Here is a 26,924-nt window from a genome sequence, read left to right on the forward strand (position 1 = left end):
CGTTTTTACTACTAGCTGAGTTTTATTGAATGCAGCAATTTTCTTCATCAGCTAAGAATGAACCCTTTTCCTCACTCTCCTTCTACTTATTTCACTGTGATTCGGGGTTTCTTTCTGGCTGAACTTTCTTATTACTTAAAAGTAACATAGTGTTTTAATTATGTTGCTGTCAAGTAATAGGAAAGTTCAGCCAGAGGATAATTCCGAATTTCAGTTACATGCGTGAAAGGAGAATGCAAAAAAGGGTTCATTATTAACTGACAGGGAAAACTGTAGCTCTCAATAAAACGGCTGTGCTACTTTGGCTTGTTATCTACGCGTTACCTGCTCCGAGGTGCTAGTTACTACTAAACATGTCAGAAGCTCCTTGGGACGCGGTGTGTAGTACTAGCCCCCACGGGATCAAAATATTATACACACCCATTTCTATATCGTGTGGTCGACAAATTATATTAATAAACAATATCTTCATCGTCGTGCGGCCGTGTACTTTACATTTACCATACGCAGTTTAGCACTACAGTAGAACCTCGGAGTAGGTGACTTGTAGATAACAAGACAAAGTAGCACCAACTTGGCTACTCGACCACGATTTTGCATTGAAAAGTCTTCAGTGTACAATCTCCTTTCTTATATGTCATCCTGAGACACCTTAAAACAAATCTGCTTGTCGCCTTTGTGACTTTTGGTTTCAATTTAAATACTGCGCAAAATTACGCCTGAACTATTTTTCTAGACACTATTCGTGATATATTTTCGTGTCTCACAACCACGTACTTGCCACTACCTTTTTTCCGGCTTCTCACATCACTCCATCCATAATAAATAGAAGAAGAGATAGTACACCCTTGTATGGGTTCGACTTTTATACCAAACCAGTCACTCTACGACTTAGGCTATATATTCTAACACACATTTCCCCTCATCTCAGGAACTTGAAATCACTTCCAGCAAATAATCTTCTGCACTGTTTCCTAAAAATCTTCCTTATGGCGTCTGTTTTATATAATTCTCTTGTAAGCATTTTCTAAGTCCCAGTGCCCCGAATTCAGCTACTCTGGTGTACTCTTAAACTTGTCCAATAAGTTGTCAATATAGTTTATTCGTCTTACAGAGAAAAACTGTATTTTTTTTCACCCATCTCATTAGTAATTTTTCCCCAACCAGAAATAACTTACAGAACTTCATCAGCCATTCAGTCCCACGTTCAATATTGTATGGCAGTATCTCATTTTTAAACATGTAAATCATAGTGCTTGTAACATTTTTCAGCCTCTTCATTGCTTTCCTTACAGTTTCAAGTCAATTTGCAAGTATTTTCAAATTTATGCTAACTTATCCCCTTTTTTACTAGATTTTCAAAATTTCTCCATCCATCTATTCATTTCAGTCTGCAAGATCCATTTGCCCATTAACCTTTCTCTCTGCATTTTCTTCCCTTCTGTTCATCTTTTGCTTTCTGAAGTATGCGTGTTTTCATCCCTTTTATTCATGATTTGCTTTTCTTATCTGTATTACTTTCTTGACTATAATCCACTTCAGTATCTTTACACAATCTATCCGTCTGTCCTATAATTGAATCTCCAACAATATCTTATTTCCTTCATAGAAGTTTTAATTTTCCCCTCCTACCACTTAACTAATCTTGTTCCCTTTTTCTGTCCTCTAATACTCATAAACACACCTTCATGATTTGATGACATCATTCTTAATTTGCATACTACTCATTCCACTCCAGTGTCTTCAACCCTAGCGTATTTTTTTCATTCATCTGTATACGTGATATTCTATGTTATCTTCAAACCAAACCATCTTGTGATAATTGCATTCAGAGATTCGTTACTATCCTCCACCCCATTATTTATCTTTTATCAATTTTTATTTCATTTTAACGAGATGCTATGTGTTGTCACTCTATTCAGCCAGATACGCTTGATGATTACACAACAACTTACAGATGATTTTTAGTCGATATATAGTGTTGACCGGGATGCTGAAGGAAAACTTAAGTAATGGTTTGAGTGTTTGTAAATGGAGAAATTCTAAAGCAAGTGTAAGCAAGAATAACATTCAGGGATGAATGGAAACCGGGAAGACAAATGTGAATAGTGGAAAGATGTAAGTGGCTGATTTAATTGGATATTTGGGAGTGAATGTAATGGTTAATTATATAATGAAAAAAGAAATGAGTTACATAAGTTTGTAAAACAAGGAAGTATCAGAATGTGAGCAAAATATTTGGGCTTCTTTAGAGAGTTATTTAATTTCCTTATTCAGTTGAAGGGGTATATTCTTTATTGGATTTTCCTGCTGGGATCAGTGAACTTGTAGCTTTCTGCTAGAGCTGCAGCTTAGTTTAATAGTACTTGTGGATGTTATCTGAATGAAAGGAAAATTAATGCTTGAAGCTGATGAGATGAGTTGTTTTCATGGTACATGCAGAGTAAGAATAATTACAAAAGTAAGAATGGATAAGAGAAAGTAGCAGAAATGTTAGCATAGTTGAAAACATGGAGCTTATTGCGTTTTAAGATGCTTTGCAGTTCTGAAATGCTAGGAGGAAGCAGTAGAGAAAGCGTGGAACAGATGGCAGAAAAGAGTTGTTGAAATAGAAAGGCCTTAAAATCCACGAAGTAAGAATTTCTGCACTACAAAAGTGAATGTTGCTTTTAGAGAGCATGTAGCTAGCTTAGTAAAGTGGCCGATGTTGTGGAAGTTATTTGCACAAAGGCCTCAATTCAGTACTTAGTGTGTCCACTGTGATGGTCATTGTGCCATTCACTTCCTGTAATTGTATACTGTACATGTTCATGCGCAGTCTGTGTCCATGCACTGCTGGCTGTTGTGATAAGTTCTTGTGTCACAACATTTTTTTTAAATGTATTAACAACTTGTTGAAGTGCTGTTCTTTAATATAGGTTGTACTACCGGTAGGCGGGAGGAGCTGTGCTTTCAGGAAATCATGTTTCACAGATGTACAGTGTTCACAGGTATCCAAGACTGTTAGGGTATCTGTATTGTTAATTAAAGCCTTCTAATTAATGACGTTCACACACCATCTGCATCTGAACCAGTCAGCTTGCTGCTTGGTCTTCCTTGGTTAGTTGAATAGTTTCTCTTGTGGTTGGGAGGTTATGGTTAAATTTGCCCTGAAGAACAGTTTCATACACTTTCAACTCCCTAACAGCACTCCTATTTCTGTTCATGTGCATGTCAGTGCTCAGGTGAGACATATGCCTGACCCAGCCTTTGTTTTGCTGCCCTTGTCCAGGACTGGGTGAGACTACTCCCTAAGCCCTTAGCAGTGTCTGGTCCAGTTGCGCCCATGCCCATTGTCCAATCTAGCAAAAGCCATTGCTGGAGATAAACAGTGCATATGTCTAGTGTGTCCGATGTTCTGTTAGGGATTTACTTGTGTCCAGCGCAGTTGTGCCCAATAATGGCTGTGTCTGTTACAATATGCAGACCATAACCATTGCTACAGGACCTGTGATTCCCACTGCAACTTGGCCTATAGCCACCACTGGTGTCTGATGTGGCCAGCTCAGTTTCAGATACAGACCGTTCCTGTTCTTGTAGAAGCATGTGTCCATACTATGTATGGCATGTGTGCTATCTGATCTGTGCACATACCACAGTCATAACCAGTCTCCTAACCAGGGTTTTCATTATCATTTTCAGATTTGGAGTATTGATTGCTGGAACACTCCCACTCTTTTGGCCTGCTTCCGTGGCCATCCTTGTTGTTCTTGTTCTCAAAGAGATACTGACCCATACTTTGATTGGTATCTTATTGTTCTTTGGTTGGTCACAGTTATGGTCACTTGTTTGGAAAGGTGTTAGCTTGTTCCTCATGTGTTTTGCTTCAGAATATCTCCTTAAGAGTTCCTTCTCAATGAAAGATTGCTGTTATTGCTGTTAGAGAACCTCAAAAAGGATGCCTTTGAACCTAGTTGATCCAACCAGTTGTGTATAAAATGGTTAAAACCAGGCTAGTTTGGGTTTTTGAATCTGAAGGCTTGATTCTCCATCCTGGTTTGAGTTTGAAACAGTCAATCTACTTTAGTCCAACAGTGTAGGTTATCTAATGAAATTCAGCAAGGTTTCTCAAAGCAATGTCCAACCATTGAGAGTCTCTTTGATGTTGAGCTATAGAAAGTATGTGTTTGCAGTAACAAGATTAAAGTCATAGATTGTTTTTTTATGAGACACATTATATGTACTGTATATACATAAATATGGGAAATATTCACTTTGAGCCATTGTTCAGGAGGAGAATCCATGAAAGTACATAGTGCTACGTGTTATATATTATTTATAGTTTCCTCTCCTGTAAAGATCTCTCTTTATTGATGACTTTGGCCATGTACTACAGTAGTTATGGTGCTCACTCCCCACAGAAGGTAAGATGTAGGCTATTTCAGGTTACCTCAATAATCTTAGTTTGCTTCAGGAGTAGAAGGGAGAGGAATGCTTGGAATGGAGTAGGGAGTTCTTTCCCATAGATAGCCTCATAAGAGGGTAATGCCATCAGTATACCTCGTGCGCCAAGTGCTGCCAGTGCACCTCACATGGTGCACTGCAGGCATTACTAAAAGTAGTTTGCAGAGTTCTTTCATTCCCCTAGGTACACCCAGATTTTAGCCTTTTACTTTACTTCCATTCCTGCTTCTTTCAGTCTTAACTGTTACCTCTTACAGCAACTGTAAGGGATTTCTCCCAGTTCCAAATTTAAATACCTTTATTTTCCAGATCTCTGCAACATGCTGTCCAACCACTCCAACTCCTTTTCTGTCTTAGTGTTTAATGGCTGAAAGTGCCCCAGTGCTTGGTTAAATAACCAGAATTTAATAAAATAAAATCAGGCCCAGATCATACTCATTCCAAAGTTGATCCTCATTTCAAGAAGGAATTTTAGCTTACAGAAGAATTTTGTCTTCCCTCCTCTTGACCAGCTTTGTATACAATTGGTATGGGATGGGTCAGCACTGGGTGTTGACCTTTGGGAAGGTTACGATATGAACACATGGAAGGGGGACTCACCAGGAACTTCAGCTCTTTTTTTCTGTGGTAATCATCTTAGATCCTTACGGGTATAGCACTGCCATGGCCTCTTGCCTCCCTTGCAACTCCTTCACATCCCCTGTACCCCATGGAAAGAAGCATTCATGCACTTGGCCTCCTTTTCACTGATAGCCTTCTTCCCTTCTGCCATCATTTAGGCTCGGGGAGTACCACAATCTTAGGTTATTTATAGATTATGGTATTCTTTGTTTAAAAGGGAACTATAGGTTTCTTTCCTAAGTAGTGCCACATTTCCATCTGAGCATTCTTTGAACTGATGTCAGTTCACACTACTCCACCTGTAGCCTCTTGATAATTGTATTGTGAGAAAGAAATCCGAGTATTCCGGTATTAGTGGTGATCTCGAGTTGGAAGAATGGCACGGTAACTAAATAGTTGAAGAATGAAAAAGTATCCAGAGTTTATGAGATTGCAAGTGAGATTATGGATTGGACTGATTGTGATAGTGGAACTGAGTGGCTAACCAGTCTGTGTAAGGTGTGCATGAAAAGAAAGGTTCCAAAGAAATGGAAGGGAGGAGAAATTGTTCTTTACGTAAGGAAAAGTTGTACTGTTAAGATTTATAGGTGCACCACAAGGAGCTTTAGAGGAATGGGTGTATGGAACCAAAAGAAGCTTGTAATTGAAACAGGTGTCAAGTTTGGTGTTCAAGGTATTATACTGGGAGAAATTCAAAGTTTTACAGTGAAAGCTAATACAGTATGCTACAATATGTAGACATGAAAGTGTCTTGAATTCTGAGAAATGTAAATGTTACTCTGAAATAATCATGCACATTGTCTTCGTGGCTCTTTAATATTTTGAAGGACGAAGTGATAACAGAATTAAAAGAATAGATGAACAAGTCCAGGTCATTAGAATAAAACGTTGATCGTCATCAATGGAGTTTGGAATGGCTGTTTCTAGACATTACAGTATTATATGTTGACATTAAATGAAGCTGAGCAGAGTTGTCAAATAGCCTAGTCAGAAAGAGGTGAAACTCGGAACGATATTAGAATGATAAGGTAGGCCTAATAGGGGTAAATGGAAGTTAGAAAGCAAGATAAAGGTAGGCCCAATGAGTTTAAATGCGAGGTAGGCAGGGGTATAAATGGAAGTTACCATGGAAGGTTTAGGAATGAAAGGGGATGTCAGTGACAGTTGAATTATGGGCGTTTTAGTTATGATTATGTATGTATATACAGTACATATAATGTATATACATATATATTCATATATAAATAAAGACAAAATTCACTGCTATTTTACAGCTTACTTCCAGCTGTAATTTTAACCTTAGCCGTGGCATGTATTATTTGGACCCATGTATTAGAAAAATGTTCAAGAATGACCTAAAAGATAAAGTCACTGACTTAATGACAAATTAATTACCTTATATATATTTTCTATGTATTCGTATGTTTAATATTTTATTTGTAAAAAGGTTCATCTTGCATAAAATGTTATTGTCTACCAAAAAAAAGAGCATTATTGAGTTGTACTTTTATAACATTTTTGGGGGTCAGTCACCTCCTTGTACAATATTTTAATTGTCCTGTCCCTGTTTCTGCACGGTTGATCCTAATCCTTTGTAAAATCTCTTAAATTTTTAAATTTTTCCTTTGTAATCCCCATGTGTCATTTATATGAGCTTTCTTTGTAAACTTCAGCCTGCTAAGTAAAGGACAATAAGTTGAAAGGCCTTGCAGCACTCCATTGTCTCTTTCCTTCGTGGATTTTGTCTTTATATATTCATCATGTTCCACAGTTTCGATTGATATATATATATATATATATATATATATATATATATATATATATATATATATATATATATATATATACACACATACATATATATACACACACACACACACACACATATATATATATATATATATATATATATATATATATATATATATATATATATATATATACTGTACACATATAAATATACATGTAAACTACAGTATATGTACATGTATGTACATGTACATACATATACTGTATACTTATATGTGTATACATATGTATACACACACAACATATATATTATACATTCACTAGTACATACAGTACATATACATATATATACTGCATATATATACAGTGTGTGTATATATATATGTAGTAGTTATATTTGCATATATCTACATGTCTTTCTATCTACATACAGTATATTTACATAGCCTAAAATATTGTTTGCGTGCGTAAACACACGCACACACACGCACTTTTGTGTTTGCTCTACATGATACTACCTACAGTTTTTACTCTATTGATGAAACAGGTCCACAATTTTTACTCTTTATTGATGAAAATTGGTCCCATAAAATTGCAATATTATTATCCTTTCATCAAAACAGTATCTCCAGTCTGACAATTCATGATCACAAGTGATACTTCTCTCTTTTCACGACAACACCCTACGCCAGGTGCCGCATTTGACAGTCCTAAGTATCTTGATCAAGCGTCAACGATTTCACTCTGGTGGTGGGCTAAGCCACCTAGCGGCGAGAGAGAAGAAGGTGGATGTTATTGATTTGTCTTGTACACAATGCAAAACACACTTCGCAGTGAGTAGGGTTCGAACCTACGCGGGAATATCCCATCTGATTTCGAGTCAGACGCCTTAACCACTCGGCCATCACTGCCTGGTGACGGGCTTTAGGTCTCTATTTGAAAAATATTAATTTCCGATTGTCACTGCCTAAGTTTCGAGATTTCTTATGGGATATAAGGCCCTTGTTGGTTAAGTTGAAGTGCCATATTTAGCACGAGGACATACCCATCTTTATATAGTTAAAGTAACAGTGTATTTGTAGTACATATTTATTTGCATTTTTATATAGTTAAAATAACAGTATATTTATTGTACATATTTATTTGCATGCACATTTATAATACAGTCTTAATGTAAACATAAATGCAGAACATATTATTCTTATGTTTGATTTTATGTGAATGCACTTCATGCTTATTGTACAATTTATGTGTAAAGGTTCTATTTACTTCATCTGATCTAGGTAAGTAAATATGTAGTCGTTATTATAGCACAACACCAAACATCGGATAACTATGGTTTCTTTTGTTTGTAGTGTACTGAATACTTTGGTAACATTCTAAGAAAGAAAAGCATCACAGTTTTTACCCGCGATCACATTATTTAGTGTTATTCAGTGTCTGATTACCTTGGGGTAGAAAATTTGTTTACGTTTCTCATTGTCCTGCTCTAGAGGCTTTGATGACGTTGACCTTTGAAGTATAGTGCCACTTCTATCTAGGCTCGAGTAGGATTGGGGGCGGATGGGAGATTTTTGGGGAAGATGAGGATGAACAAAATTGTTTATTGAAAATGAGTTGCTGGTCAAGGTAGAATTTTAAGGGGAGATCATTTGTGCTAATGTGGTGTCGTAGATATTTTCGGCGAAGCTTTTATTTCTTGATGGTGTGGTATTTTAACCGAAGTTGAACCATTCGGCAGATGATAAACGATGCTTTGTTACTCCATTTCATTGATTCTGTTTATCTGGAATACGATTTTTATGTGAAGACGCTACAAGAACCTCGTATGACGTAGCTTGCACATTAACATTTTTTTTTTTAGAAAATTTATTTTGTCCTACCGCAGCTGAATGATAAAAGAAAATAAAATATCATTACAACAGAATTACTGTGTCATGTTTTTGATTTCATGTTTATCTTTTAAAACATAATCTCTCACCAGGTTTTTATAGGGATAGTTTCCCTTAAAAATCTCCTTACTTTAAAAAAATTATGTAAGCTGGTCGTCAGAAACTGTGACAACAGTTTAAAGTTTTATTTGATTTGACACTAGTTACGTTAGTTGTTGTTATCCAAAAGTTAGTTGCTATTTGCTGTGACATCATTGAAGTTAGCCGTTGTGACCCAAGCTTAGAATGTTATTTGCTGTGACACCATTAAAGTTAGTGTTATGACTCAACTTATACATACATACATACATACATACATATATATATATATATATATATATATATATATATATATATATATATATATATATATATATATATATATATATATATATATATATATATATATATATATATATAATGATGCAGCTGGAGGTGAATGCTGAAGGTGGGAGAATTCACCTTTCACCTTCATCTACATAATTAGATTTAATGAGTGTAAATTATTCTTTGTAAGCTGATTGCTGAAGGGGCAGTAGTAACATTTTTTGTTACTTCTTGTCTTTATCCTTGTCAAAGAATTCGCGACAGATAAGACACTCGAAAGATACTAGTACTAATTTAAAATTTAGTACTTTCATTGGATCTTTACTTATTTGATCGCAAAGTACAGTAATATTTATGTAGTAGGTTACATTACACAAACACACACACACAACATAATAAATATAGCTTCAATTAAAATATTCAATGTAGAATTCGTACGAGTATCTTTTAAGCATTTTTTCTGTGGTAAATTCTTCGAGAAGAAAAGACAAGTTATATATACATATACACACACATATATATATACATACATAGGCTATATACATACATATATATATATATATATATATATATATATATATATATATATATATACACACACATATACATACATACATACATAGCCTATATATATTATATATATAATTACGAATCACAAAATCATAATCGTTTTGTTCGCACATCCTTATTTCGCAGTGGCAGGCAAAGTTTAAGACGGTCATGCATTCACTTAGTATATATATATATATTTTTATAGTGATAATTAACGTTATACGATTCAGTCGGTTTAGGCTGGCTGACGAAATGAAAATTTGATGCTAACTCATTATCCTTACCTATATAGCCTACTTGCTTTTTGACTATGTCTCAGCCTTGCCCTTCAGCCTCCTTCCTTCTGTCTGCCCTGCTATTTTAACCTCTCTCATTCTACGTCTATTTAAGAACAGATCCATCAGTGAAGAAATAACTCGGTGGTCTCTTGAGACTGCTTTATAGTAATGATAAACCTCCAGTTTGTCAAACTTTGTCGTAGTCGGGTAGTTTTGGTCTACGGCTAATGCTCCTGGGCTACTTCTAGACTTTTGGAATAGCATATTTTCTGCCGTTTTCCATTTATTTATTTTACGTTTAAAATATAGGGAATTAAAAAAAAATATTTATTCGGGTTTCATTTTGATCATTCATTTCTATCTCGCGATTAGTTGGCTTTCCTAAGTAATGCATATTTGTGTAATTTCTAACCTTTTTCGGTTTGATGTAGCTGGATTTTGAAGTTATGTTATCGTGCAGTTAATTACGGTGCATTTTTTTTATTTTATACACACATATAGCCTATATATATATATATATATATATATATATATATATAATATATATATATGTGTGTGTGTGTGTGTGTGTGTGTGTGTGTGTGTGTGTGTGTGTGTGTGTGTAAAATATATATATGATATATGTTATTTATTTTATTTACATATAGTAACATGTTTACATATAAGCCTTTTCCTATACTCGAGTGGCTGGCAGAGAAACTTATTATATATTTCATGGATTCAGGAGGCATGACTTTTAGTAGTCTTCACAGAAAAAAAAATGCTTGCATTGCAAACATTGTTAATTTTAATATTCTTTCCTTAACATTCCCCGGAGAAAGATAACTGTTAAAAATTTGGGAAAAATAAACCAGAAAAAAATATAGTAAATTTTAATGAAATCAGAAAATTATAGGAACTGAATGTGAATATTCTTTTACAACTCCACTTGGATTGTCATTTGCAAGCAAGTCTCTGATTTTGGATGTTATCTTGAATGTTTAAATTTTACCTCATTCTTTCCTTGCTTCTTAGAAAAAGAACTTCTCTATACAGAGGAAAAGTTCGCTCTCCAATAGTTATATTGATGTCTGTCTTGAGGTTCCTCCGACTCTGGGTCAATTCGAAACCTGTGGTCTGTTGTGAGAAAGATAGATACCGTTGATAAAGGTTGAACATTTAGATATCGAAGGATTTTCAGAAAATGAGGAACATAAGAGCATCTTCGTGAATTGTGAATTTATCCATGACATTTTTCCTCAGCATAGCTTACTAGGTAAAATGTACAAATTACATACATTACAAATAAAACTGCAGAATGCATATCTAACCTGAAGTCCCTTGAGAACATGTCTGATCCTTTGGATTTTGAGCATGGTGTCCTCCGGTTCTTTTTCGAGTTTCAAAAAATCTTCTAAGTGAATTTCAAGAGACAACTGGAGAACACGATCCAGCACAGAAGGCGAAGGCTTGAGAACTTGTTGTAATACCTCCCATTCTGCATTTTCGATATCCATCTTGAGATAACTGATCTCTCGGTCACGGATGTCGAGGACATCAAGAATTGAATCCAGAGTAAGCATGGACGTGGAAATTGCACGACTTTCTCCTCTGTGTTCGTATGTGAAGTTAATGCCTTTGATGTTAGAGTGAGAAAGACCCAAACTCAAGAAATGTTGGTTAGGGCCATAAGACTTATGGGTCCAGTTGGTCATGCTGAAGTCGAAGGAATATACTTGGCATCCAAATCTGTTGGGGGAAAAGTATCACATTTGTAAACTCCAAATTTTTCAGACGTTCATTTTAATATCTGAAGACCATAGAGTAGGTTGCATTTTCAGTTCCTAAAGAATAGCCTATATACTCTGACCACGGGACAGAAAAATCTAGTTAATGGGAACTTTAAATTTCTTCTTTTATTTTGCGAAATATTAACAAGGGTTTCTGGGGAGATTGCGTCTACAGTGAAAAGGATTTAGATATTTTGGATTTTTTTTTATCAGTTTATAAAAGTACTAGCTGACTAACCTGGCGCTGCTCTGGAAAGCTCTGATTGACAGTCTACGTGTAAGAGGAGGGAAAAAGCAAATAAGGGGAAGGGGAGGGAAGAGAGAAGGGGGAAGGAAGGAAGAAGGTAAAGGGGGAGGTGTTTTTGTTGACGGGCCAGACTGAAAATTCTACTCTTTACATGCTAACGTTTACCCTCCGAACAGTCGTGGGTGAGCTCACAGATATTACTGTAGTGACTGTCCCATTTATCCAGGTACTATTGCAGAAATTACTGTTCTGTCTGTCCCTTTTATCCAGATATTAGTGTGGTGACTGTCCCTTTTATCCAGAAATTTCTGTACTGTCTGCCACCTTTAACCAGATATTGGTGTGCTGTCTATCCCATTCACCCAGGCATTACCGTGATGACTGTCCCTTTTATTCAGAAGTTACTGTAGTGACTGTCCCTTTATCCAGGTATTACTGTTCTGTCTTACTGTAGTGACTGTCCCTTTTATCCAGGTATTACTGTTCTGTCTGTCAATTCTATCCAGATATTACTGTATTGACTGTCCCTCTTATCCAAGTATTACTGTGGTAACTGTCCCTTTTATCTAGGTATTACCGGTGTGACTGTCCCTTTTATCTAAGTATTATTGTGGGGATTGTCCCTTTTATCCAGTGTTACTGTGGTGACTGTCTCTTTTATCAAGTTATTACTATACTATCTGTCCCCTTTATCTAGGTATTACTGTGGTGACTGTCCCTTTATCCAGGTACTGTTGTGGTGACTGTCCCTTCTATCCAGGTATTACTGTGCTGTCTGTTCCTTTTATCCAGGGATTATTGTGGTAATTGTCCCTTGTATCCAGGTATTAAAGTGCTCTCTGACACCTTTAATCAGGTATATTACTGTACTGTCTGTCACCTTTAACCAGGTATTACTGGACTGTCTGTCCCTTTTATCCAGGTATTACTGTGGCGACTGTCCCTTTTATCCAGGTAATGCTATGCTGTCTGCACCCTTTAACCAGGTATTACAGTGGTGACTGTCCCTTTTAACTAGGTATTACTGTACTATGTCCCTTTTATTCAGGTATTACTCTGGGGACTGTCCCTTTTATTCAAATATTACTGTGGTGACCGTCCCTTTTATCCAGGCATTACTATTGTGACTGAAAAGCATTTTCAATAATATATTTCTATGGTCTCGAGTAGGCTACATGAAATGAGGTATGATAAACCCGTAGGGTTTATTTACCACATAAGTTGCAAAGGGAAGGGGGCGGGTGTACGGGTTTGAAACCCACCCTATTATCTAAGTTGGATCAATTGATGGCACGTGCCAAATTTTTTCTAGATCAGTCAAGCAGTTCAGATTACTGTAGCGCACAAACATATGGGCAAACATACAAACATTCAATTTCATAAATTTATATAAGATAAAGAAATTATGTAGATTCAGATTAGAGAGGATAGCAGATGCTTGAAAACTTATGTAAAGTAACTTGCTTAGTGATTTTGCAGTATTCAGTTGTGAAACGTTTTCCCATATTATCCTATTTGGAAGATAAGCTCTTGTTCAGTTTTCTGTAAAAGCAAAAGTAGCTTCAAATAAACTTGGAGTGATTTATTGTTCAAATTGAATATTTACTGGCAACGCTGAAGAATGAGTTGAACTTAATGACACATGGCTTATCAATCCTAAATGACAAATGGCTTACCAATCCTAACCTTGCCATATGGTCATCGAAAGAGAAATCGTTCCCAATGCCAAAAGATAAGACGATGCACCTGCCCGGATTGGGCGCCACAGTAGAATCCAGGCACAAAGCTTTGTTCCCGTCTTCGATACATTTCTTGCAGCTCTTATTTCCTGTGTCATTTTTATCACATGTTGAAGAGCATCCCCGACAGTCGAGGAACCCTCCTACATCCACGAGCTTCCTGCAGGTGGATTTTGGAGTGTCCAGTATGTCAGTGATTTCGTAGACAACTTCCTTGATGGTTTCTGTAAACTCTAGAGAAGTGTTTCTGTTAGCAGTCTCTAGATAATTATAAAATGTCTCGTAGCTTACCGTTATCACTGAACTTTCTCTGTTGATTTCTGTTATTTTTGGAACTGTTCACCATATTAAGATTTTGAAATCGTTTTTTTTTTTTTCATGGAAGGCAACGACAGGATTTTCAAAAGCAGAATATCGTTTTGACTCAGTTGCAAAAATGACCCTTTCATTTTCTTACCTGTCTCGGTTCCTCTTGTGTGCGTTGCTTCCCGTTTGCTGTTAAGACTTGAAACCAGTTCTAAGAGACCACTTATTGCTAAGGTATTCAAGACTAACAATAGAAGCAATTTCAGTCTGATTTTCAATCGACGTATATAATTTAAGGGTATCATTTCCGTTCACCTGACCATGAATTTAGTAAAAGGGCAGATGTTAATAGGAATGTGTGTGAATAAAATCCGTTTTCATTTTCTGGTTTTGTCAGTTGGGCCTGCAAGTAGAAGAAATTAGCCAAGTAGTGGGGCGACAGAAGATATATAAAAATTATTTTGCTTTTCTGAGAGTAATTACGTGCAATCTCTCTCTCTCTCTCTCTTTCTCTCTCTCCAATTAGAGTTGTTCTTGGAATCAAATAACAAGTAATTTTATTTCATATAGTTCATAGCGTGAAAGTCTCTCTCTCTCTCTCTCTCTCTCTCTCTCTCTCTCTCTCTCTCTCTCTCTCTCCTCTCTCTCTCTCTCTACGTTAGTTGATCTTGATCTGTATTCACATCATTCTGACGATTAAACAAAATGGTTTAGAAGAACCATTGTTTTCCTCAACGCCTTTCCAAATCATTCGCAATCTCAAATAAAAAAAAAAAGAATCTATAGGCCTTACCTTCACTTTCCTCTTTTAATAAACTCTACTTTCCGTCTAGAAGTAATTTCGTATAGGATGAGATCAGGCAAACTTATCACACTCTTTTTCCCAAGTGCTTATCGTCAAATATTCGATTATGTGACCGCCCACCAGCACTTACATTAGTTGGGTTGCATGTGTTTGCGGTGAAAAACCATCAGTTGAAATGTTTGCATGGCAGTATGTACATTTTTTACTCAAAAGGAAAGAGTCAGCACTTCAAAACAAAACTGATTTTTTGCCAATATTTCATTTTCCTCTCAAAATCTTTTGCCGTTGTTAACCTGTATTTTCTCACATCCGTGCCTTACCCATTCCACCATGTGCTTGAGTCAAGAAATAATAGCAGGAATTAAGCAACTAAGTTACTATAACACAACGTTGCAACGCGAGAAGAAAAACTAAGGACTAAGTAGCTTCAGGAGTTATGTCAGGATGCCCTTTGCGGTAGCAGGAGGAAAAGTTAGCCAATAACTCTGGGATGGATTCTTTTCCTCTGAATTAACCCTTTTCTTTCCTCTTGGAACTGTGAAATAGATATTATCGTCTTTGTTGTAAGGATGTATCTGGAATTTTTAATTTTGCATTTTCGTGGAAATATGATATATCAAACTCTTAGGATTTATGTGGATAACATTTTTTTTTTTCGTCTTTTTAATGCATCATTACACCCGTCTGTATTGGTGTTATTGGAAAATAACTACACGCGCGCGCGCACACACACACACACACATATAGACAGTGTGTTTGTGTGCGTGTATGTATGTATGTATGATTCTGGGAACATTCCATTAGTTACCAATACGAAGGTGACAAGCACCACTTTTAGCCAACACGTCTTCAGTTCCCTGTACCTTTTCTTAGCTTCAAGCTAATGTTTTGAAAGGTAAACAAAACTAGCTGTTTAGCTGCTCCATTTATTTACTCTTATGCGTACAGTTGTTTCAACCATTAACTTGTGATTATCATGAGGTCTGTGTTGGAGCTATAGGAAACTTCACTTGATATATAGGTGAGACAAATATTTAAAAGAAAATGGGAATACAAAGGTGTATACTTACGTACCAGAAAAATTAAAGATTACCAAAGCAAATTCACTGGTTAGGATGGATTTCACTGATAAAAAAATGAAGATTTACAGAGATGTTAGAAATAAGGATGAGTTTCCCCCAAGAAGCTTTATAACTGAATCTTCTGGCTCCATAGAAAAACTTCAAGTTAATTTTAAGCCAGCCTTTCTAGAACCGGGAGTGTCTTGGTATCATTAGAAAACGTGAAGATTATCTGACTTGTACATTATGGGTTTCTTGCCTTTAAAATTACTCATTCCAAGAGAGAAATGCATTAGGAATGTGGCTGCTTTTGATACAGTTTTCACGTGAGTTTCTCATGTGACCTGTCGTCATTATTGCTGTTAAAACACAAAAGAATTTAAGTAGAAATTTCAAGTCAGATTACAATCTATACTTTTTCTGTATCATTTTTTATTCTCTCAAATGAAGCAATACATATTCCATATATATTTTCATACATTCGAAAAATTAATTATTCATGACATTTATCTCTGGCAGGAAACAGGTTTCCACGATACTGTATAACTTTTGAGCCAGTAACTTAAGGGTTAATTTTGAAGCTCGTTAGCCTTAGTTGGTGCAAGCAAGACTGCTGAATATCTATCTGCACCCTTGCCGTAACAATGTTACACATGCAGCATACTACTAATTAGTTAAAGGCGTGAGCGAAGGGTGAGGGAATGGCTTAGAGAGTTTTATTGTGAGTGAGAGAAGGGTGAGGGAATGGCTTAGAGAGTTTTATAGTGAGTGAGAGAAGGGTGAGGGAATGGCTTAGAGAGTTCTATAGTGAGTGAAAGAAGCTTAGGTTTTATAATTGAAGGGTGAAGGAATGGCTTAGAGAGTTTTTTTATAGTAGAGTTTTATAGAGAAGGGTGAAGGAATGGCTTAGATGGCTTAGAGTTTTATAGTGAGTGAAAGAAGGGTGAATGAATGAAATGGCTGAGAATGGTTTTTATAGTGAATGAATGAAGAGGGTGGAGGAATGCCCAGCTTAGAGAGTTTTATAGTGAATGAATGAAGGGTGAGGGAATGGCTTAGAGAGTTTTATAGTGAATGAATGAAGGGTGAGGGAATGGCTTAGAGAGTTTTATAGTGATTGAATGAAGGGTGAGGGAATGGCTTAGAGAGTTTTATAATGTGTGAGTAAAGGGTGAGGAATTGCTTAGAGAGTTTTATAATGGATGAAGGGTGAGGGAATTGCATAGAGCAATAACACACTCATACATCTTCGGTCCACATGCCGTGATCGCGAGCTGACAATTTTATAAAAGCTGTATGCGACCTTTAGGCTTCGTAATTTCTTAAGGCATGAAAATCTACGGTGTTGAAATACGCATTGTGGAAAAAAAATACACGAGCACTGGCGTTTGTAGACCAGATATATATATAAATAAAATCAAAAGGAGGCTGTAGCAGAGCGTGGTTTCGATCCACGGACCTCTGGGTTATGGGCCCAGCACGCTTCCACTGCGCCACTCTGCTGCTTGGACGGTGGTGGTACAGAACTCGAGAAACGATGAGCGTCGTTCCCGTTAAAATCGTTATTAATGAAAGAGTCAAAATTGTTTTTAATTGGTTGTATTAAAATGTCGAAGTAAAATCACTACAAATGGCTTTGCAATCGCATGTAACACCTTTACTCAGCAACGAATTAGGGTCTTCTAATAAGACCGGATGTTTATTTACTTCAAGTGCGAGTTGGTACGTGGCCTTGAGCTGACGCATCCAACAAGTCAAGGTGGTGATGGATGAATAGATAGGCCTATACCGTGTTATGCACGTATTTTGTACGTGAGTATAACACAGACTAACGATAAAACTACCTATCGAAACACCGAGTTAGATATAGAGGTTGATTTCTAAACAATCTTTTCAAGCAAAAATAACCAATTCAAAGAAGTGATTGATTGCTGTTTGCTGCTCACCTTTTAGTATCTTGGTTTCTGTGATGAGGAGATCAAGATTACTTGGTCAGAAGATGTAGGAAAATGATGAGTTACTTTGAAAAAGAGAAAAACTAGCAACAAATGAAAACGATGATTTGTGAAACTGAAGAACCTATCCGTAAAGTGGGGATTGAAAAACATAAGTCGATTAGCTGAAGTACCGAAAGCATTCCTAAAAATTAAAGACTTAAAACTACCGGAAGGTTATTAAGTCTGATACTGCTCAATTAAGCTCAAAATGGTTGATACCAGTGAGCAGCAGTTGCAGGAAAGTTAATATCACTAACGTAGTGATATCAGGGTGGATATCAAGAATGTTGATAACGCCGAATCAAAGTAACGAGGAATACAACTAAATTTGGTCACTCGGAGGATAATACTACTGAATAAAAGTCCCTTTTGTAGCAGATGAGACTGAGTAAAAGTTACTGTGTAATTTATATCACCGAATAAAAGTCACTGGTGCTTCTAAAACTGAATCCAAGCCTTGAGAAGATCATTTGTTCAGTTAAAAGTCATTTGGAAGTTGCCTCATCTCTTAAAAGTCATATAGAAGTTGTTACCGCTCATGTAAGTCACACCTAAGCTGACAGTGATTAAAAGAGCACGCTTGATTTCCAAGAAGGTTCAAGTATGTGCTGAAAATACTAAGATGAAAAACACTATCCTACACTAGCACAAGAGAGGGCATTAACGATGTTAGTGAAAAAGAAAATTTTCATAGAAAAGAAAAGAATTTATGGAAATAATTTAGTGACCTGAGGCTTCGCAAGCTGGATTAAGTGTACAATAGGAGAAGGTGAGGGTTCCCTAAGTCGTAAGTGTAGATTCAATGTAGAAATGGGTACTGGTTATTGCTGTGTTGTTATCATAATCATTATTGTAAATAATATTACTTTATTACGAAACAAGTAAAAGAACTTGACATACAAACTCACAGAAAAGAATGTTTGTATGGGAAAGAAAGAAAAAAGGGAGAAGGGGCAGTCGTGAAACTACTGACCGCGGATAACGTTGAGAAAAGGATGCGCTGGCTTAAAACAGTTTTCAGTTCAGCGTTGTTGTTTGCTATAAGACAAAAATGATGAGGATGGTTCAGGATGTCCTGGAGTAGGTGGGACAAGACTCATTGCCGCTGGTGTTGACATCATCGATTTGTGTACAGCATATCAGGCTGCTATCCATATTTGCCATTGGAGTGTGTTTCAAAGGAAATATTACTTTTGTTTCTGTTTTTTTTCCACAAGAATTTGTGTCATGATTGAGAACCTTTAAGTACTGTTTCTCGCTCTCTTTTCGTGCAAGTATGTAGATAGGCCTGTATGCAAAAGTTTGTTTGAAATTACAGGTACTTCCGCTGATGCATTTGCATGAAAGTATTCACCAAAAATTGCGAAGGCATCCATGTTATAAGTTCTTTCGTTTTCTATTTCAGGGTACCGTTTTCTTTCCTTGGAATTGATCTTAGTGATTATTGTCTAGAATCTGGAAGTAGGTTCCCATTTTCTCTTGCAGAATTAGTTATAAAGATTTTATAACTACATCTGGCATCGACTTCTGGTTACGTTATTGGTATGTTTGATAACGTGTATTTGGGATTAACCAGTCTTTATATGCCAGAAAACTAGGATGGACAATGACTCATGCTGGGTAAAGAGACCGCTGATCTAAGTATGTAGGCTAATTCTGAATAAACAATGTAGTAGTAAATCATATATTAATGTCTGGAGGGTTCACTGGGTGAAGAAGGAAATCAACAAGTTCGCCTTTATGATGAGGATGAGAGCAAAATCAGTTTCTCAATATATATATATATATATATATATATATATATATATATATATATATATATATATATATATATATATATATATATCAGAAAACGTATGTTCGGTTCTCATCCTCCCCCCCCGATGAGGATGAGAATATTTAGTTAATGCGACACACTGCTGGTATTACGACTTGCACAGTCAAACGTGCTGTTGCAGCAAGCTACACAGTTAGATCCAGTGTCGGATTTTAGGGTGGGCAGCTGCCAGGACCCCTAAGTGGTCTGCTAGCACTGCCATCAGTGCATCCTTCTTGCGTTTCCGGTCTGTCTCTTAGTCTAAAGTGACCAGTTTTTTTTTTTTTTCTTGATTTAAAGTTACATTTAAGTTTGAATATGAAAACACAACATCAGTTCATTTATTGCAGGAGTTTATTAGATCATTCAAGAACAATTTACATTTATGAAATAATATTTTCTAGGATAGATTGAATCACTTTTGGTATAATTTTATCAGTTGTTTTTACTTAACTCTTACAGGATGATTTCACAAATTCACGTACCTTTATACATTTTCAAGTTAGATTAACTTGCGTGAGAGGCAAACGATGAAATTTATCTTCAAAATTAGGACTGACGGGAACTATCACACTACCTTCAGTTTCCGACCTTGCAGAACCCATGCCGTAGGTTAGGACAGTCTTTGTCGTTGAAACAAGCTTTATCCTGAACCTCCATGCAGTCTTCCGTTCCAAGATCGTTCGGTTCCCCTGAACACCACTTCTCGTCTGTGGCTGAAAATGATGTGCCTTCATCTGTCTTGTAGCTGCCTTCTACATCGATGTCATTTACTCCTGTGGTGCAAAAAATATGAGAAACCATGCGGCTATTTTGTCATTAGGCTGAGAAGTCTGCTTTTATTATTATTATTATTATTATTATTATTGTGTGTGTGTATTATTATTATTATGTATTATTATTATATCACGTTTTGTATTGTAAATCGATGTAGAGCTGAATGGTGCACGTCACCCGAAGCATAGAGTGAAGCTCTCTCTCTCTCTCTCTCTCTCTCTCTCTCTCTCTCTCTCTCTCTCTCTCTCTCTCTCTCTATATATATATATATATATATATATATATATATATATATATAACTCTCTCTTCTCTCTCTCTCTCTCTCTCTCTCTCTCTATATATATATATATATATATATATATATATATATATATATATATATATATATATATATATATATAATAATCCCAACGTCGTGACAAAAGGGCCTAAGAATGTCTGCCACTCATATCGTTCATGTTCTTTATCGTCCACGAAATCTCCTCTCTTCCCCAGCCGCCTATCTCATAGTTTTCCAACTCTTCTGGTAACGGCAGGAGCCTAGCTGACACTATCAAGCACTCTTCTCCCGTTCATCAATATCTCTTCTTACGGTATACTTTCTAGCTCTACCCAGCGTTGTGACTTATAGATCGCATTGTGACTTATTCTTTTTAGAGCTCTATTCTCAAATCAGCAAAATCTTTTAGAAATAGTTTCAATTTTTCATACCAAGATTCATGTTCGTAAAGTAGTAAAGATTGTTCTGGACGTGAATAATTTTAACGTCGTATGTAACAGGATTAATAGAGTACGTTCTATTAATCCTGGTATGTAATTTCAGTCAATTTGATTTCCAAATCTTCTTCAGCCTGCTTATTTTATTTACTAATCTTTAGTCTCTCAACTCAAGAGAACCTGCTGGGTAGCATTGTACGTAAACAATTTAAGGATTCAGCCTCATTCATTCATTCTACAGCTATTGTTATTTTAACCTTTTGTGCATACTCTGTCCTCATTATATCTGTTTTTCATAAACCTGTTTTGAGCCCCATCACTCTAGGTATATGAATCATTCTGTTAAGCAAGCTTTGCAAATCTTTTGGGTGTTTTACAGATGAAATCAGTCAGATTATATATATGTATATATATTTGTTTGTTGTCTACACACACATACACACACATATATATATAATACATATATATATATATATATATATATATATATATATATATACAATATATATATATATATATATATATATATATATATAGAGAGAGAGAGAGAGAGAGAGAGAGAGAGAGAGAGAGAGAGAGAGAGGTGCGTTACTAAGCACTGAAGGGCATTTTTACATTAAGAAGTATTTTCTTTTCTAACAACAATAAGAAAAAAAAAACTTTGTTTTATGACTTCTCTGTACTGTTGCCTAACATGTCCTTAGACTTTCGGGATACGCCAATTCTATTCTGGAGGATGGCAATGACCTGTATTTGTAGAGACGTGTCTCCTTGTAAGATACAAGATGATATTCCCCTTCCCTTTCCAACAGAGCTGCCAAATGAAAGTGAGGCAAGATTAACGGTGTGCAAAGTTAAACTCGGGTGTCGGTCCATGAAAGAAACCAATATATAATCTGAACACTACTACATAATCTTTTTTTTTTTTTATTTACATCGACTATTTTAGAGAAAGACTGTTTTTTTTCCAAAACCGGTAGGCATACCATTCAACAAAGAATATAATACTGGTATTTCGGAAGTCCATTCGGTGACTTTTTTTCCTGCCGAAAATGTGATGCAAATACATTCCTCTCGTCATTTCGATTAATAAACCTGTTTCTCCCCATCCTTATCTTCAAAGGCCTTCCCATTTCACGGGCATGATACTTTTTGTAGTATTTACAACGCAGAATTTATACCAGACGAGTAGGTTTTTATTTGTAGAGAGAAGTTCCATTTTATTAGCACAATGCCTTTTCTCACATCACAAAAGCACCTCTCATGGATGAAGAAACTTCGTTGTGAGCACTCTTTAAGGCCGAATTGTTGCAAGCAAAAGGCATCAAACATAAATTTGGCCATCCATCAAAATCTGTGGAGAGCACCAGCGAGAATAGTATATGGGCCCGTATAAATAAAGGCACAGAACTGAAATTCATAAAAAAATATCATTCAAGAGCCCTTTGACCAAACGGTCGGTACTAACGTTGTATATCGTTATTCATTAATGTCCATCATGTGAAAGTGTTACATTTCATTAAATGTAACAATGAGAGTTGCTCGTTCCATTTTGGAAATTCCTTTTCCACATTTAATGGAATTTCATATAGCGAAACTTATTGCTTAGTAAAGGAAGCCTCCCGGTCACACATTTCAGCCAATTCTGCATGAACGTTTTAAAATTTCCTTGCTTTCCAACATTCATATTCCTGAGCTAGTTATTGTAAAAATGAATAGGTATGTGACAACAATGTTGTGTTGATTAAATGTCTACACTGGTCATTAGTGTAACAATTTTAGGTTAAAACGAATGTAAAGAAAATGAACAAGAATGTAAAAATTATATATTTGGACGTGATGCTAAGTTTTCAAGTCTAAGTGTTTAGGACAAATGTGTTTAGAAATAGCACTCGTTCAAACAGTTAGTGCAGTATTTTCCAGCCTTAGCATAAATGTAATGAACGAATGTGGAAGTAGTTTTTTTTTTTTTTTTTTTAGGAAACTGTGAACCCGACTTCTAATAATAAAAGGAAAACTTGAAACTCCTTGAAGTCACTAAAATAAACAAAAATCTTTAATAAAATTAAGCTGATAGCTTCTGTAAGATTGTCAGACCGTGTTGATACCCTTAGTAGAGAGCTTTCTGTAAATACACTGGAACTTGTTTCGAGTGATGAAATACATATTCCTGGAGGTAAACATGTAAACATTACATCTTGTGTAAATTTCAGTAAGTCTCGTATCTGTGGAGAGGAACAGGATTTAGCGATCAGAAAAGCGTAACACTGCAAGACTGTTAATCAAAATCAAGGTCCAAAGAAAAGGCCAAAACCGCAGTTGAAGTACAGTGTCGAATATCATCGAACGGATTTGATAAATGTAGTGATATACAACGTTACTGTCATGAAATTAGGGAGATTAGGCTAGTTATTGTGATCCTGTTGGATAGCGTCCTCACGACTCCGGGAAATAAATCTTTCCTGTTTCCCTAAATTAGGGGTCATAGATAAATGCAAATATGTTATTAAGAACCGGCTGACACGGATTACTTATTTCACCCTGCTTCATTAGGGGAAGGTTTGTTATGCTCAGAATTTAGGAGGCAAAAGCATCCAGGCATAGCTCATCGTCGCCCCCAAGAATGGGATCAGTGCATGATCCACCTTGGAAGTCCCAGGATATATAGCCTACAGTAATTCAGCACTGTACAGCACTTATCAAAACATTTTTTTTATTTACCAAAATACCATTGTAATAAAGGTTAATGATTCAATGTATATATACATATATATATATATATATATATATATATATATATATATATATATATATATATATATATATATACACACACACACACACATATATATATAGCCTATATGTATATATATGTGTGTATATGTATACAGTTTCTTTTTCTTTGTAATCTTATATAAAACATATGGGGACCCACAAAAACCGGAAAATTTTGAGTAATACATTTTTAGCTTTTGAAAAGTACATTCGCCTCAGTTAGGGAAAGAATGATTCAAGAAATCAAAAAATATTTTCTCAGTTTTTCCAGTATATATATATATATATATATATATATATATATATATATATATATATATATATATATATATATATATATAGATATACACACACATTGTAATCGACAACTAATTTCTAAAACTTCGTTTACATAAAAGCATTATCGTAATCTTACCTCCCCACCAGTTTTGGTAATCCAGAATAAAGTCAGCTAAATTCTCTTTGTTTGGAGGCGTGTAGAATCCCAGGGCGTAGCTTTTACAGAAAGCTCTGGTGTTTTGCCAAGTCGTCAGTTGCTTCGAGTGAAGAAGGAGGGCGTAACTCTTGTTAACCATCGGGAGCATATTTTCCGGTCGGATGTAAACAGCGAGAGGGAAGGAGACATTCTTGTAAACCAAGGGACTTGCCACAGATAAACTCCTCCTTATCAAAATTCGGCATTCTTCTTCTTTTCCAGAGGTTCCCCAGCCAGCCATCAGGCACTTGTCCAAGGTGCATTTGCCCAAACATCTTGGAAAGAGAATGAGTTTGATTAACAAAACTCTTGGGGCTCTTCCAGTTTCTTTGTGTATTCGTTCTTGATTGCGTTTAGAAGGGAACTTGTTTGTTCCTTATGCAGCTTTCCTCAGTCATTTTTAGTTAAGATACTGTAAGAGGGTTTCTTAATGGTTGAGAAGCACCTTTGTTGAGGAATCAATTATAAAGTTTGTAGGGCTAAATAACCTTGACTCGAATATGCCTGAGTTGGCGGACTACTTAACAGAAGGAGTTTGCGAAAACATTATTTAGGAATTTGCAGGCTAATTGGTACGTTTTCTTACTTAACCAGATATTCTCTAATGCTGTTGGCCTTTGGACTATAATTCTAACGAGATGTTACACACTTGCTGAATGTTTCTTTATTCAGTCACTTTAGAAAACAAGTAATGATGTTTTATTAATGCATTTACATTTAAGTAATCAATAGCAGTTTCTGGTGACGTTTAGCCAAATCAGTGTTCCATCTCATGAGTATTTTCCCTTATTGGAGATTAATATATATAATTATGGTAATACATAATCTCACCTTACTCTGGATATCCCTTTGTAAGTATCGAAGGTGCTTGCGATGCTTCTGGTCACCTGTCCCACGTTTATATACATGACACCCGGGAGAATTTTAGTCATCACTGTCAACCGGGAGCCGTAAAGGACTAGTATACCAATTGTAATGATCGATATTTTCATTTCAGGCCTGTAAATAGATAGATTAGACATAAAACCTCAATCTTATATAAAAGAAAATAATTTTCGTAGTTAAAAAAAGAAAGGATGCTATTTTTAATAGCTGCAAGACGGAGCAAATAATTTATAACAAAGGGCATTTGAAAAACCGCTTCAAACTGATCTAAAATAAAATACTGAAGTACCCAGTATATAAAACTGAAGTACCCAGTATATAAAACAGAGTAGAGACAGACATCGTGCTACTCTGTACGGTAAAAAAAAAAAAAAAAAACATTTTAAACTGTTAAGGTTTAGATTCGTTTTCCCCCAAAAAATATTTCGATTGGCGCAGAAATATTTGTTAAGCTGCCAAGAAAAGCAAGATTTTACTCATAGGTTCCTAATATATTGTTTTGGTGATAAGCTTGGCTTGCCCATTAAGCAACTTTGTCTACTTTCACCAGACCTACCGAAAACTAGTAATCACTCTTAAGCTTTATCATTTTTGAAAATGGAAAGGAAAAGATCTTTCTTTTGTGGAATGAATGTATTTTTATAAATGATTTTTACGGTAAAAAAAAATTACCATGGCACTGTGTTCATATTAAGATAACTTGAAAAATGTGGCACTGAAGGTTCTTTGGTAATTTCAAACTGTTTGTTTAAAATGAACGACCTGACTACATTACTGTACGAGCACAAATTCAAAGCTTTCTCAAGAGATTCTGTTGATCTTAAATGACAAGAAAAACAAAATCAAGACACTTACATGGAGTTAGTAGCAAGAAGGAGGAAGCGTCTCTTTCTAGTGAGGGCCTGTGCCACAATGAGTGAAATTAAGGCGGTTTCTCATTGCCTGAGTAATGTTCACATACGACAGTGACAGGTCATTTTTACTTCAATCGATCGCTTTAGGCGTCAGTTTGTAGTTTAGGTTCGGATGAGTTAGTTTCCGTCAGTTAATTGATCGAGTATTATATGCGCGTCCGTTAAAGTTATACATGTGTGAATGAAAAGCAATTTAAAATTGAAGTTTGTCTTGTTATAAAAGATATGAGGTGGGAAAAGCTGTAGCTTCTCTCTCTCTCTCTCTCTCTCTCTCTCTCTCTCTCTCTCTCTCTCTCTCTCTCTCTCTCTCTCTCTCATGTATTATAAAAGATTTGAGGTAGGAAAAGCTGCAGCTTCTCTCTCTCTCTCTCTCTCTCTCTCTCTCTCTTCTCTCTCTCTCTCTCTCTCTCTCTCATTCATTTATTTATTATAAGAGAATTGAGTGGGAAAAGCTGAAGCTTCTCTCTCTATCTCTCATTTTGGGCGCTATAAAAGAACAGAAATGTAAGAACTGTTTCATATAAAAAATGGCAATATTAAACGTTCTAGGAAGTTGAAGTCTTTCCCCTCATTCACTGGGCAATCAAATTGATTTTCGTTCTAATATGTAGGCTAGGCTGCACTTTCGAGCAAAATGGCCGATGAAATTAACATACTCCGGTAGTATATCTTACTCATTATATGGTGAAATTGGAGCAGCTTTCTTAGAGTCTTCTGGTTTTCCTATAAACAGGTGTTCA

General features: G+C 35.9%; 1 long non-coding RNA gene and 1 other non-coding gene across 2 annotated transcripts in view; one reads left to right on the plus strand and one right to left on the minus strand.

The window, feature by feature from the left end:
- The window catches only part of LOC136835430 (uncharacterized), a 175,892-nt gene that overhangs the window by 4,800 nt on the left and 144,168 nt on the right, over positions 1 to 26,924 (plus strand). The gene's annotated exons all lie outside the window — the stretch shown is intronic.
- On the minus strand, positions 7,643 to 7,724 carry TRNAS-CGA (transfer RNA serine (anticodon CGA)). The gene has a single exon. It is a non-coding gene; the product is annotated as a tRNA-Ser (tRNA).

Source organism: Macrobrachium rosenbergii, chromosome 55 (assembly GCF_040412425.1).
Source record: "Macrobrachium rosenbergii isolate ZJJX-2024 chromosome 55, ASM4041242v1, whole genome shotgun sequence".
Classification (NCBI taxonomy): Eukaryota; Metazoa; Arthropoda; class Malacostraca; order Decapoda; family Palaemonidae; genus Macrobrachium; species Macrobrachium rosenbergii.